Genomic DNA, 13,404 nt, shown 5'->3' on the forward strand with positions numbered 1-13,404 from the left:
TCACCACACACCAGCTGTGCGATCTTGGGCAAGTTACTTCACCTCTCTGGGCCTTTATTTCCTCAACAGTAAAATGAACATAAAGTCATCAAAGCCTATCTTAGGATGTTATTGGAAAGATCAAATGAACCGAAATGAGCCAAACCGAAAGTGCAGATGCTCCTCAATTATAATGGGATCATGTCCCCGTAAACCCATCATAAATCAAAAATATAGTAAGTTGAAAATGCATTTCGTCCACCTAACCTACAGAACATCATAGCTCAGCCAAGCCTACCTTAAATGTGCTCAGAACACTTCCATTACTGGCCTACAGGTGGGCAAAATCATCTAACACAAAGCCTATTTTATAATGACGTGTTGAATATCTCATGTAACTCATTGAATATTGTACAGAAAGTGAAAAACAGAATGATTGCCTGGGGATTCCAAGTAGGGTTTCTCCTGGGTGTGTACCACTTTCTCAACATCCTAAATTCAAAAAATCCTAAATCGAACCATCGTAAGTCAGGGATTATCTGTACTTTGGATTGGACTTGACCCAAGGGAGTGCTCAGTAAATATCTAATGAGTAAGTGACAGATTGAATCCTTCCTCCTGTAGGGGAAGGAGGTGCAGTGGCCTGGGGTGAGAGAGACCCTGGGCAACTGCTAATGAGGCTCCCTCCCCCAACAGGGCCCAGGCCTGGAAGGAGAGGCACTGAGCCAGATGCAGCTCACCCGGCAGCCCACGGAACCCAAGGCCTGGCCCGCCTTCCACAAGATAAAATGGAGACACTTCTCCCGTCCTGTTATCTGAGCCGGAGATGCGGCCAAAGCGGCCGTCCCTTCAGAGCCCTTCCAAGGCTGTTATCGCAGACAGAGCACGCATCACCCACCAGGAATTTGGGGCCCAGTGCCTGGCTGAGACATGGTTGGAGGAAGTTTCAGGCTGATAAGGTCTAGACAGAATGATCACAGTGGGCAGCAAAGTTATTTACATCAGTGACAGTCTCACTAGCTCCCTGGGCACTGAGGCGCCAGGGCCAGCAGGCATGAGGCTCACTTGTCCCACCTGTGCAGCCTGGATTGGGAAGAGAAGGCTTGCTGAGCTTCCTGGATCTGCATCCTCACTGGGTAGCCTTGGGAAGGCCACCTGCGCCTCTCTGAGCCTCAGTTCTGACATCTGGAAAATGAGAGTAACAATAATAATAACTCCATGCAATAATATAGGTTTAGGAGCCTGGGCTCTGGGACCCAATGGCTCTGATTTAAATCCACGTTCTCCCTGTATGACCTTCAGCAGGTCGCTTCACCCCTCTGGCCTCCGTGTCCTAGCCTATAAAGTAGTGCTTGCCTTACAGGATTGTTTTGAAGTTAAGATGCTTACATCAGTGTCTGGTATATCATAAGTCCTCCATTAAATGTTTGTTGTTAATTACAAACAACATAAACTAACTTGAGCTGTTTGGATGAGAAGAAATTTGTGATCACAGGGTCTCTGGAAACCAAGCTTCGGGGAGAAAGACCCAGCAACAGGGCCCAAAATCTCACTGCCCACCTGGGTGCAGATAGCGCGACGGCTGCCCGCTCCTTGAATGGTGGGCCCAGGACTCCCTGCCAGGACTTCTCCCCAGCTCCCTCCAAGGGTCGCAGTGCCTCTCCTTCCCCAGCAGTGGGTACAGCCCTGAGCCTGCTTAGTCATCTCTCCCGCCTCCCATTTAACAGCAGCTGCAGACACAGTAGAGGCAGTGTGGGTCTCCCATCTGGCCCCAGCTATAAGACAGACTAGGAAAGTCAGTGTCCAGGCCCACCAAGACCCTCAAGGTGGAGAATTCCACACAATGGGAAAGATATCTAGACAGAGGCCCACCTGCCATCTTGCTGCCCAACAAAGACCTAGGACAGCACACCAGCTCCTAGGCTTTAGAACAAGGCTTCTCAGACCTGGCAGTGCATTTGAATCACCTGGGGAATTTATCTCTTTTTTTTGGAAATACCACTGTCTAGACACTACCCCAGAACAATTAAACCCCAGTCTCCAGAGGGTGGAGTTGGGCATCAGTACTTTTTTTTTTTTCTTTTGTTATCCCCAGTAGGTTGTAAGATGCTGCCAGATTTGAAAAATGCCACTTGGGAGACCTCCCTCTGGCCTTCCTCTTCCAGCTTTTTCCCTCCCCAGAGTGAAGAGTCTAAGAGAACAAGGAGATGTGCCCTCCAGGAGTCCCTGATACCCCCCTACTCCTTTCCAGATCATATTCCAGTGCCTGAAAGTCCCTGCTTAAATGGTCCTGACGCCCAAGGCCTGCACAAGTCTCCTCCCATCTTCCTTCCTCCCAAGAGTGGACTGCACACCAGTCTACACACTCCAGGCCCAGGCCCGAGGGCAGCTGCTGGCAGGTAGCATGAGCAGAGCATGGACATGTGGGCACACAGCCACTCCTGGGAGCCGAGTTCAGGCTCTCTCTGGTCTGGATCCCCACTGCCTCCCCAGCCCTTCACCCACCTACACCCCGTCCTTACATCCCAGAGCCCTACTCTTCACCCAATGAAAAACTGATTTCTTCTCTTACACCGAGAACTTCCCCGGCTCTCTGCCTTTCCATCCCACTATGAATGCTGTTCCACCTACCCAGATCCTTCCTACCGTGTGGCAGAAACCCTCATCGGCCCCACCATTCATGTAAGAAACATTACTATAGAAATTTTAGATGGCTTTCTGGCTGAAGATTTCACTCCCAGCCTCCCTGGCAGCCAGGTGGGACTACAAACATGTTGTGCTGTTGAATGGGGGCAGAGTAATGCGGACAATTTCGGACTCATGACCTTAAAGGAAAAGATGAGTCTTATCCTTCCTTTCCCTTCCTGCTGGCTGGAAACAGCCACTTTGTATTACCAGGTGAGAGTCACACTTGCATGGAAGGAGTCCCTGGGCAGCAGAGGAGCACCTCACCTGGCCTGTACCTTCACATAAGTCTTTTATATCCTTGCTGTAACTAGCAGCCTAACCTACACCCAACTAATAACCATCCCTCCCACTTCAATATCGAGCTCAAATGCTCTACTAAGAAGTCGTAGATAGACAAGCTGTGTTCTCTAGTCTCCCACCAAAGCGCATGACTCAGAGCCTTCCAAGAAGACTTGTGCAGTATACATCTTTGGTTTCTGCCCATCCCTGTCCCCTGCTCCAGCTGCCAGCCCTTGAGCTCCTCTGCAGGGCCTTCTTGGCTCCGTTCTGGGTTGATGTGGTTCATTCGGTTGATGTGGTATGGCCCACTGGGGAATCCCCTCCCCAGTCACGGTGGTTGGCTCAGGGAAGGATATGTGGCCCTAGTGAGGGGCATCTGTATGTAAGACAGATTGTGCCTGCCCTGGAGCCAGGGGAGGGAGCGCTCTTTCTGCCCTATTGCTCAGCTGGGGGTGTGAGCCAGTAGCTTGGAGACTACCTCTTAGGGGAACTTGCTGAGAATGAAACCAGCTCAGAGGTAAGGGCTGAGAGGAGGAGGGGAAGGAGAGAGAGGCTTTCTGATGGCATGATGTTTAAGCACCTGGTTATAGCTCGGCCTGAAGCCATCTTGCCCTTGGATCTTTCAGTTACAGGTGTCGACAAATACTCTTTGGGGCTTCAGCCAATTTGAGTTGGGTTTTGTTTTTGAGTTGGTTGAGGCTACAGCCAATTTGAGTTGGGGTTTCTTGTACCTGAGATTTGGTGTGCTCACTTCTATCCTCCAAGAGCCTTGGCTAATAGAGTTCATCTCCCTGAGACAACATTACCCACCAAGTCCAGCACCTGCACTTCCCAGGCCCCTTTGAACACTGGTGTTTGCCATTGAGGTTCCATTTTTTATGATGTCTAGGCTCTCTCCAAAGGTGGTTTGCCTTAAATAAAGGGGGGCAGTGATTGCGATGAAAAATAAACTCATGTCTGTTAACCATATACTGTGTACTAAGCATTTTAACAGGCACCTTACATGGATTAGTTCATTTAATCCTCTACACAATTCTAGAGGTACTAGATATTTCCCCCATTTTACAAAGAAACTGAGGCTCAGCAGCATAGCTAGGGCCACCACCCGGAGCAGCCCAATTCCAGAGTCAGCACGTGTTTCCCTGCCCTTCCAGAGGAAGAGAGAGAACATCATAGTGAGATGGTGGGGAGCTGGGGTGTGCAGACAAGGACTGGGTGACCCCTTGGCAGAGTGGCAAAAAGGGCTGAAGTACATGGAATAGGGTGTCTGGGGAGAGGCGTGGGGGAGAGGCGTGGGGGAGAGGCATTACAACTTTTATTCCACTCTGGGATTTCTCTACACTTTCCCAAGCAGTCTACTTATTCCAGGAAAGCCGCCTGGCCTCACAACTCCCGTCTGGGAGTGGTCAGCCCCTACCTCCTATGGCCCGGCTCGCTCGTGACTCATCCTGGCCCACTCCTTCGCCTGGTGTGATGAAATTGGGCCCAGCCTTGCTGTTGGGGCCAACTCTCCAGGCAGGGGGAAGGGTGAGGAGGCAGGGTGCTGGTCTCAGAGGCTGGGACCTCCCCAGCAGGCTGGAAAAATAGGCTGAGCAGCCTCAGAGCCCCTTCCCCACTGCAGCCACCCAGAGAGGGAAGAGACTTGCCTAAGGCCACACTGTGAAACCCTAAGGGGCTGAAGGGGGCCCACAGGACAGCAAAGGCAGCCCAGAGACAGGGGGCCTGATCCCAGAAAGGCTCTTGCCCACTCTCAACCTCAGTTTCCCCATTTGTGAAATGAGAGACTGGCTCTGATTTTAATACCTAAGTTAGAAACTACATATAATAAAACATTCAATATTGGGAGATTCTGTCTTCCCAAGAGAAACTCTTCCAACAGCTTTTGTTTTTGTTTTTGTATTTTTTGGTGGGGTTTTTTGTTTGTTTGTTTGTTTTATGTTTTGTTTTGTTTTGTTTTTTTGAGACAGAGTCTTGCTCTGTCGCCCAGGCTAGAGTTCTGTGGAGTGATCTCAGCTCACTGCAACCTCCACCTCCCAGGTTCAAGTGATTCTCCTGCCTCAGCCTCCCAAGCAGCTAGGATTACGCTACCACACCCATCTACATTCTGTATTTTTAGTAGAGACGGGGGTTTCACCATGTTGGCCAGGCTGGTCTCGAACTCCTGACCTCAAGTGATCTGCCCACCTCTGCCTCCCAAAGTTCTGGGATTACAGGCATGAGCCGTTGCACCTAGCCCCAACTGCTTTTGTTTTATACATATACATGAATGTATGTATGTATGCCTGCCCACAGTTTCTAATAAACATTTTCTATCATGAGATATATTATGGTCATTTTTGTACATCAATAACAGATATCTTTGGAATCACTGTCAATAGCTGTGCAGTATCCTATCAGAATTAGCTTAGACTGTGCAGTCTAATTCTAGCCAATAGGGGAATGACACAGCAGTAGGGGCTATCTGCGTTAGGGATAAGAACCCCTTCCCCTCCCTTGTGTGCTCTTGCCATTCCTCCATCTGCAAGATGCACCCTTCTACAGAAGCAAAATTGCCTTGCTGAGAAAATTTACGTTCAAGTGCTATTTCTTTTGCAGCACTAAAGTTTATTTCTAACACCTGTAATGCCAGCTACTTGGTAGGCTGAGGTGGGACAGTGCAGTGAGCCATGATTGACCCCTGATCTCCAGTCTGGGAGACAGAGTGAGACCCTGCTCCTAAATACATATATATATATATATATATATATATATATATATATATATATTTTCGAGTATTTGTCTATTTCCAAGAAGTTGCAAGAACAAAGGGCATGTTTACGTGTATTTTCTTTCTTTTAAATGTTCAACCATTTGCGCATATTCTTCATTCCTTTTCACTATGGAGGTGTCCATCTTGGTCATAGTAACTGATAGGCATTTTTTTTTTATAGCAGGAATGCTGACCTATTGTCTGCCAAGCACATGCTGCAGACTCCCTCTAGTTTAGCTTTGGTTATGTACTTTTTTACACATAGAATTTTAAGAATTTGATGTAGACAGACCTACCAGTATTTTTCTTTGTGGTCTATGGTTTTGAGGTTGTGCTTGGAAAGCCTTCCTCTATTCCAAGATAGAAATAGAATAGTAAACTACCTATATTCTCTTCCAGTTCTTTTTTTCATCCATCCATCCAGCCTTCATTTATTGCTGCCCTTAAATCTAACCCCGAGCCCCTCTGGCTGCCCTTCCCCTGCAGCTGATGGCTGGTCCTCCAGCAGGCTGCCTTGTTATGGGGCAAGAATTTCCAGTTATACCTGGAAACCTCCCCTTATAGGTATGTGGAAAAAGGAAACACATCTCTGTTTAAATAACAGACTTTGGCTTCTGAGGCTGCAAGTAACCTCTGGTTACCTGGCAGGACTTGATCCAACCAGTCTTGGATATAGATGGGTTTTGGATAATGAGGGTTATGGTAGCCATGAAGATATATCACTCAGATCTCCACATATCTCTGCAGCATAGGTCACTGACTGCTCCTCCACACCCACCATCACATTTGCGCTGAGGCCACTGTGAGCTGCTCCCAACCAACGACAAAGCACAGAGCTAGGAATGGGAATGCAGCAACATCCCAGAGAGACCCAGGACTCCTTGCAGTCACCTGCTGGAAGAGTTCCCAAGGCCCCCTCATCATTTTGGCTGAAGCTTTTTGGAACTGCATCACATTCCAAGACTCCTCCTCCGCAGTCCTTCTTCCCCACCTCCCAGCACAAGTGTCAGAACTGTGCTGCCCTCTGAATCTCCCTCTGCCTTCTCCTGCTCCCTCCCTGCAAAATGGACCTTGTGCATCGAATCCTGTCTCGCTTGGCAAAATCACTCTGGGCTTCTTCACAGACCCAAACTATCCAGTGATAGAAATGGTAACTGAAATTGTCACTGCATTATACTGTTTGTAAAGCTCAGACACAGCTGCCTCTCTTGCATGTCCTCCACCTGCTGAATGTTAAACACTGAGTGTCCCCACTTCACAGATAACAAAACTGAGACAGCTCAGAGACAATTGAGCTTGGGTCCCCCCAGGCAGCATAAGTGAGTCACACAGCCCCGTGGAGTCCCAGGCTCTTCTGTCGAGGCCTCTCAGTCCAGAGCCTCTGCCTGGGGCCGTGGCCCAGCAGCCTTTGTGTTTCCTCATCCGGCCCTAAGGCCCTGGGGCCGCACTGGGCCACTGGAATGCCAGGAAAGACAGAGCCTGGAACCCCCTTCCTCAGGTGGAAAGAGCCCAGGTCCCCCTGCCCCAGCTGAACCCAGAGGAAGGAGCCAGGAACTGAGCTATGGGGTGGGAGGGCAACACCTTCTCTTCTTGAGCAACTCTGGATGTTGAGAGAAAAGTCATCTTCGCACAGAGAGGTGACTCCCTTGTGGGTTCTGGCCCCACCCTCCGGTCCTCTTGGCCTGTCTGCTTCTCCTCAGCCAAAACCTCAAGGCTGCTCTTCTCCAGGCTGAGTCACCCCAGTTGCTCTAGTACCCTGGGGCCAATTCAGCCGTCCCTCTTCCAGGACTATTCCAGGGACTGAGCACAGGTCCTTAGGGTGGTCTGCATGGCCCATAGAGAACTTTCACTTTCCACATTCCAGCCCTTAGACTTCAGGCCATGTGACCTAAGCTGGCAGTAGTTATTTGGGGTGACGTATTAAGCTGTCAACACACTGACTGCAGGGTCCCTTGACCTCCTAGCTGAAGGTCCAGAGCTGCTTGGCCATGGGCAGGCCTGCCCCTCTGTCCTGGGTATCTGCACTGAGTTGCCCTCTGGTCTCTTCCCGTCCTTCCGGCTTTCCCCCAGGTGCTTCAACCCCTCCTTTCTCCAGGCCTCTTCACCAGGGCCCTGATAAGGGAGCAGGTGGGAGACCCACATCCTCTGGACCACACTGGCCAGCTGGCCAAACCCCTGGAAGTAGAGAAGACCCCCGCAAGGTGTGCCTTGATCATTCATTTCCATCTGTCAGCCCTGGCCTCCTGACATGTTCAGGACATGGGCCCAGTCTTGGCTCCACACCCCTGATCTCCACTCACCCTGACCCCCAGAAGGAACGTAGCCTCAGTGTCCGTCCAGCTATCTGTGCAGCCATCCGCCCACGCAGGGATGACATAGCACATGGTTACCAGGTCAGACTCTGGAGCCAGGCTGCCTGGGTTTGAAGCCCAGCTCTGCTGCTTAGTAGCCATGGGACCTGGGAGAAGTTGCCCCTCTGTGTCTGAGGGTCCCGACTATAAAATAACTGCCTACCTCAGCATGCTGTTGTGAGGACTGAGTTATATGGAAAGTGCTTAGGAAGTGGCTTGCATGTGGTAAGTGCTCAATAAGTATTAGCTAATATTACTCAGCAAACCTTTCCAGGGTACCCACTCTGTGCCAGACACTGTGCATCCCACCAGGGCTCTGGCCATGAGTAGGGCTGACTCGCCCCTGACCGCATGGAGCTCACATTCCAATGGGAGACAGATATAAATCCAACAACCTCACACCCACACAGTAAGAAGCGCCTTGAGGCTGCAGGGGAGGTGCTGCGGACAGTGGTCAGCTGGAGCCCGGCTGCCTGGCTGTGTGCTCAGACTCGGGAGGCTCCTAACCACTTGGGCTTCCTGTCCTCTTCCATAAAATAAGAATAGCAGCTCCTACATCACCAGGCTTCAGGAAAGGCTCCACGAGCTAACCAATGGGAAGGACCAGACAGCGCCTGGCACACAGGAAGTGCTCAAGGACAGTTAAGTGGGCTCTGGGAAAGGGATCCTGAAGCTGAGGAGTCCATTGAAGGGAGAGTTGAAGGCAAGAGGAGATGGCAGGGTCAGGCCTCACAGGGGAGCCTGTGGTCATGGGAAGAAGCTCTATGTTTGTTCTGAGAGCAGCGGGAAGCCACTGGAGGCAGCTGGTGCAAGAGTCCAGGTGGGAGATGATGGGATTCAGACAGGACTGGTGGCATAGGGGCAATGGTCGGGTTGGAGAGATACTGTGGGGAGAGGACACAGACTGGTGTGATGCTGGGAGCCAGGGAGAGGGTGGGGCAGACTCACACACACACACACATACACACACACACACACACACACACAGAGGTTTCTGGCTCAGGAGGTGTAACTGATGAGTTGGGAAAGGGTGCCAGTCTGGACTTTCTGCTGCAAGTCACAGCACACTTGACTCAAAGAGGCTAAGTCAAGAAGGGAACTATTGACTTCAGTACTGACAGAGTACAGGGGTGAACTTCAAGCACAGCTTGATCCAGGCTCTCAAATATGTTACCAGGAGCAAGTTTCTCCCTGCTTGTCCCTCAACTCATAACCCTTCAAGTCCAGCTAGAATACAACACTAGTGCACTGGTCTTAAGGTTCTCCCCAATTGGAGGGACTCAATACAGGTGCCCAGGCCTGAACCAGTCACTGCAGCGGGGATGGGCTGCACTGATTGGCTCCGCCCACGTCATATGTGTGCCCAGCGGCCTGAGCCGGTGGGAGGAATCGCCACATGGAAACTGAGGGCTGTTCCCAGATGCTGGAGAGTGATCCACCAATGGCCCCAATAGGGCAGGTAAATTTGCAGCCTTGAGTTTCAGGTCGATTTCTTGGACATTAAATTCAGACACTGTCAGACATGTATTTAGCACACATTTTTAAAATATGTTCTCTCTAAAGTTTTCAACAGACACAAGGGGACTTCGTCAAGCTCCTCAGTGATTGGTTCTCAAGTCGTGGAAGCCCCCGTGATTTCGCCAATCAGAACCCAGAGATACGCAGAAATACCCAGATCTCATAGGGTCATTGGCTTCCGCTAGGCTTCGAACTGGAGGCCAGCACACCGCGAGGGTCTGATGGAAAAGCAAGTCGCCTGCGGTTGGTGACTAATAATAAAACAAGCAGGTTACACCCATTGCAAAAATGTTAGCCAGCAGGAGAGAATGTGACAGGAGCCCAGGGGCTGATTCGGGTTATGTGCAAACACCAGAAAGGGGTCCTGTGAAAAGCACGGGCTTCTTGACCCAGAAATCCTCTCTGGGAACCCTTCCCAGTCACACTAACTCCCGGAGTTTCCTTAAAAGTGTTCCCACTTCTGTGTGCATCCCCAATCTGTTCAGTTAGGGCTGTTTTTGAACTTGATGTAAAGAGACTCATACTTTAAGTGTTCTCATTGCACTGAGGAGTTGAAATGCATCCATCAGTGCCTACAGGTGGTCTTCATTCCTTTTCAGTGCTGTATAGTATTCTACTGACCAGCTCTTGCATACTGAATGATTCTCTGTCTATGGATATTTAGATTGCTTTCTGGTTTTTGTCGTGTTTTGTTTTTCCTGTTACAAATAATGCTGATATAACCACCTTAAGTCCGTCTCCCTGTGACATTTGTACGAGCCCTTTAGGGCAAACATACAGCTAGGTCATGGGGCATGCACATATTCAGGCTCATCAGCTCATGCCAAATAATTGCTGCAGAGTGTTTGTGCCCATGTGTATTTCCACCAGTTGCTGCCAAGCGTGCCACCTCCTTACCAACTCTTGTGTGCCCATGTAGTAGGTGTGAAATGGTACCTTGGTGTGGTTTTAGTCCACATGTCCCTTGTTACTAATGAGGATGAACATCTTGCCATGTTCATCATCCATCTGCATTTTCTCTTTTGTGAAATTTCTGCTCACGGCTTTTGCCCCTTAAAATATTGCTTTCTTCTTTGCAATCACGAATTTCTAAAGCACAATCTGGCCCTGTGACTCCCTGCTTTTAAGCCCTCCATGGCTCCCTGTGGGCCTCGGAGTCAAGCCCATATTTGGCAGCCTGGCCGGCAAGGCCCTAAAGTGGTTTGGCTCCAGTCTGCGTCTCCGTTTTCAATGGGAGCTGTTTCCTGTTTCTGTTCACAGTCTCCCCTCCCCCCGACTCCTGCTTCCTCCGCTGGCTTGCCCACTCCCCGCTCTCTGCAACCTCCTAGCTCCTGCTTGTGCTGTGCCACCTGCCAGGAGCACCCTGCCCCTCCCCCGGGGTGCCACATTCTTTCCTGGCTCCTTCTTTCTCAGCCTTCAGGTCTTAACTGAAACGTCACCTCCTCCTGGGAGCTCTCCTGGCTCACTCTCATCCCCTGGACAGCACAACCACAGCACCTGGGAGCGCCTGTCTTGGGGCACTACTCTTGTGACATTAATGTCAGCAGGTTCATCAGGCTTTGCCGCTGGATGGCAAGCTCTCTGAGGGCCAAGATCATGACTGTTTTGTTTACACTTCTATTCCTGGTAGCTGGGAGTGTGGCTGCACAGAGCCAGCTCTCTAAAACTCTCAGTGGAAGGGCAGGAAGGAGGAAAGCATGGGCTGGAGGAGTGGGAGTTGTTAAAGAAGAGTGGCTACGCCAACACAAACTCTATGAGGGACCCAGGGACTTCTGGGAACCCACCTTAGGGTGGAGAAGGGAGAGCACTGGATTCGGAAGCAGGGAGCCAGTCCTGCCTCCACTACTGGCAAGCTGAGCTCTCTGGACCAGTCTCTTGCTCTCTCTGCCTCAGTTTCCTCATCTAACAGAGGGTGACCCCTGGCCTCCTCCATCACAAACAGTGCCCCTAGATGGCCAGCCTGAGGTTTGCCCCATAATTCCAGGCCTAGGGAGCAGGCAGACCCCAGACCAGACAAAGGGGCCTTGTTCGCCGGGCTCTCTGGAGGAAACTTCCCCTCACAGCTTGGCTCCTGCTGAACAAAACCATATGCCAACATGTGGGAGGAGGGGCAGGTGGGCGGCCGGCATCCCAGCATCCCAGCACCCTTCTCAATGTCTGGGCTCCTGCCCAGAATGCCAGATGCCACGGACTTCGAGGAGAACTCCCTTCCACCCCTGCCCCAACCCCAGCTGCACCAGGCCCTCATCTGAGCTTCCCGTGGGGCTGCAGGAGCCAGGCAAAGCATACCTGCTTCCTGTCTCATGCACGGCTCATGCCAATCCGCCAGGCAGGCCCTGCTTTCAGGTCCGTTTTACAGATGAGAAATGAAGGATGCTTGCAAGTGGTGGTGTAAGCCCTTGGGCTCAGCCAGGAGGGGCAAAGGCAGCCTGACCCCATGGCACGGCCACCCCCAAGGCTCCTGCCTGAGACCACAGTGTCCTCCAAAGCTCACAGCAAGTGCCAAATCCCATACTGACCTCCCTCTAGAAGACTGGGCACAGTGCAACCTCTCTGCAGCAAGCCCAAGAATGGGCAGGGAGAGATGTCACCATACGGCCTGCCAGACGACTTCAAGGAAGGAGCGGCTCTCAACCCCACGGCCAACTTCACGCAGCCGAAATCAGCTCCATGCTCCTCCAGGCTCCCGCTACCGCCTGCATCCCTCTGCAGAGACTTCAGTCTCCATCCTGCCACTCACGGGGTGTGTGACGTGGAGCAAGGAACTCCTTCCCCTCACCTTTGTGTTGTCACCTGTGCAATACGAACAAGGGTGGCGGGAGGATGGACAAGCTGAGGCTCCACCCCACTGGAACTGCAGAAGAGGCAAGAAATACAGAAAATAACAACTGTGGACAAAGAAGGGAAACCACCGGAATGTTTATCCACCAGTGGGAGTTTCGGATGATGCGACCATTGTAGGAAACTGTTTGGCGGCAGCGACCAAAACAGAGCATATGTGCGTGCTGTGACCTAGAAATCTCCCTCCTCAGTTTCCATTCAGAAGAGCGTGTGTCCTCCAGGCAGGAGGTGCAAACAAGAAGATCCCCAGCAGGACTGGCCACAGCTCCCCAAACCGGAAGCCACTCCCCACCCACTGACAGTGGAGATGAGCACGTGCGTCATGGGGCTGCCACACAATTGAATACCCGCAATTCACAACTACTCACAGCAAGGTGGATGTAGCTCACAGACACAGCTCAGAGCCAAAGAAATTAGACACAAAGGAACATACATGTATGGCATACACACTTTGTTCATTTTGTGTGAAGTTCCAGAACAGGCAACACTCATCTATGCTGTTAAAAGTTAGGAGCAGGGGCTGGGCACGGTGGCTCACGCCTGTAATCTCAGCACTTTGGGAGGCCAAGGCGGGTGGATCACGAGGTCAGCAGATCAAGACCAGCCTGGCCAAGATGGTGAAACACTGTCTCTACTAAAAATACAAAAAAAAATTTAGCTGGACTTGGTAGCGGCTGCCTGTAATCCCAGCTACTCAGGAGGCTGAGGCAGGAGAATCACTGAGCCTGGGAGGCAGAGGTTGTAGTGAACCGAGATGGCGCCACTGCACTCCAGCCTGGGTGACAGAGCGAGACTCCATCTCAAAAAAGAAAGAAAAAAAAGTTATGAGCAGGTACCCTTGCGGTGGTTGTGCCTGGAAGGGGGGCACAAAGGGGACTGGGGGTCGCTGGTCAGGTTCTGTTTCTTGATCTGTGTGTCAGTTCCACAAGTATGTTCAGTTTGTGAAAAGCCAGTGTGCACACACTTATGATACAGGCATCAGTAGCTAATGAAAGATAG

Source organism: Theropithecus gelada, chromosome 2 (assembly GCF_003255815.1).
Source record: "Theropithecus gelada isolate Dixy chromosome 2, Tgel_1.0, whole genome shotgun sequence".
NCBI classification, from domain to species: Eukaryota; Metazoa; Chordata; class Mammalia; order Primates; family Cercopithecidae; genus Theropithecus; species Theropithecus gelada.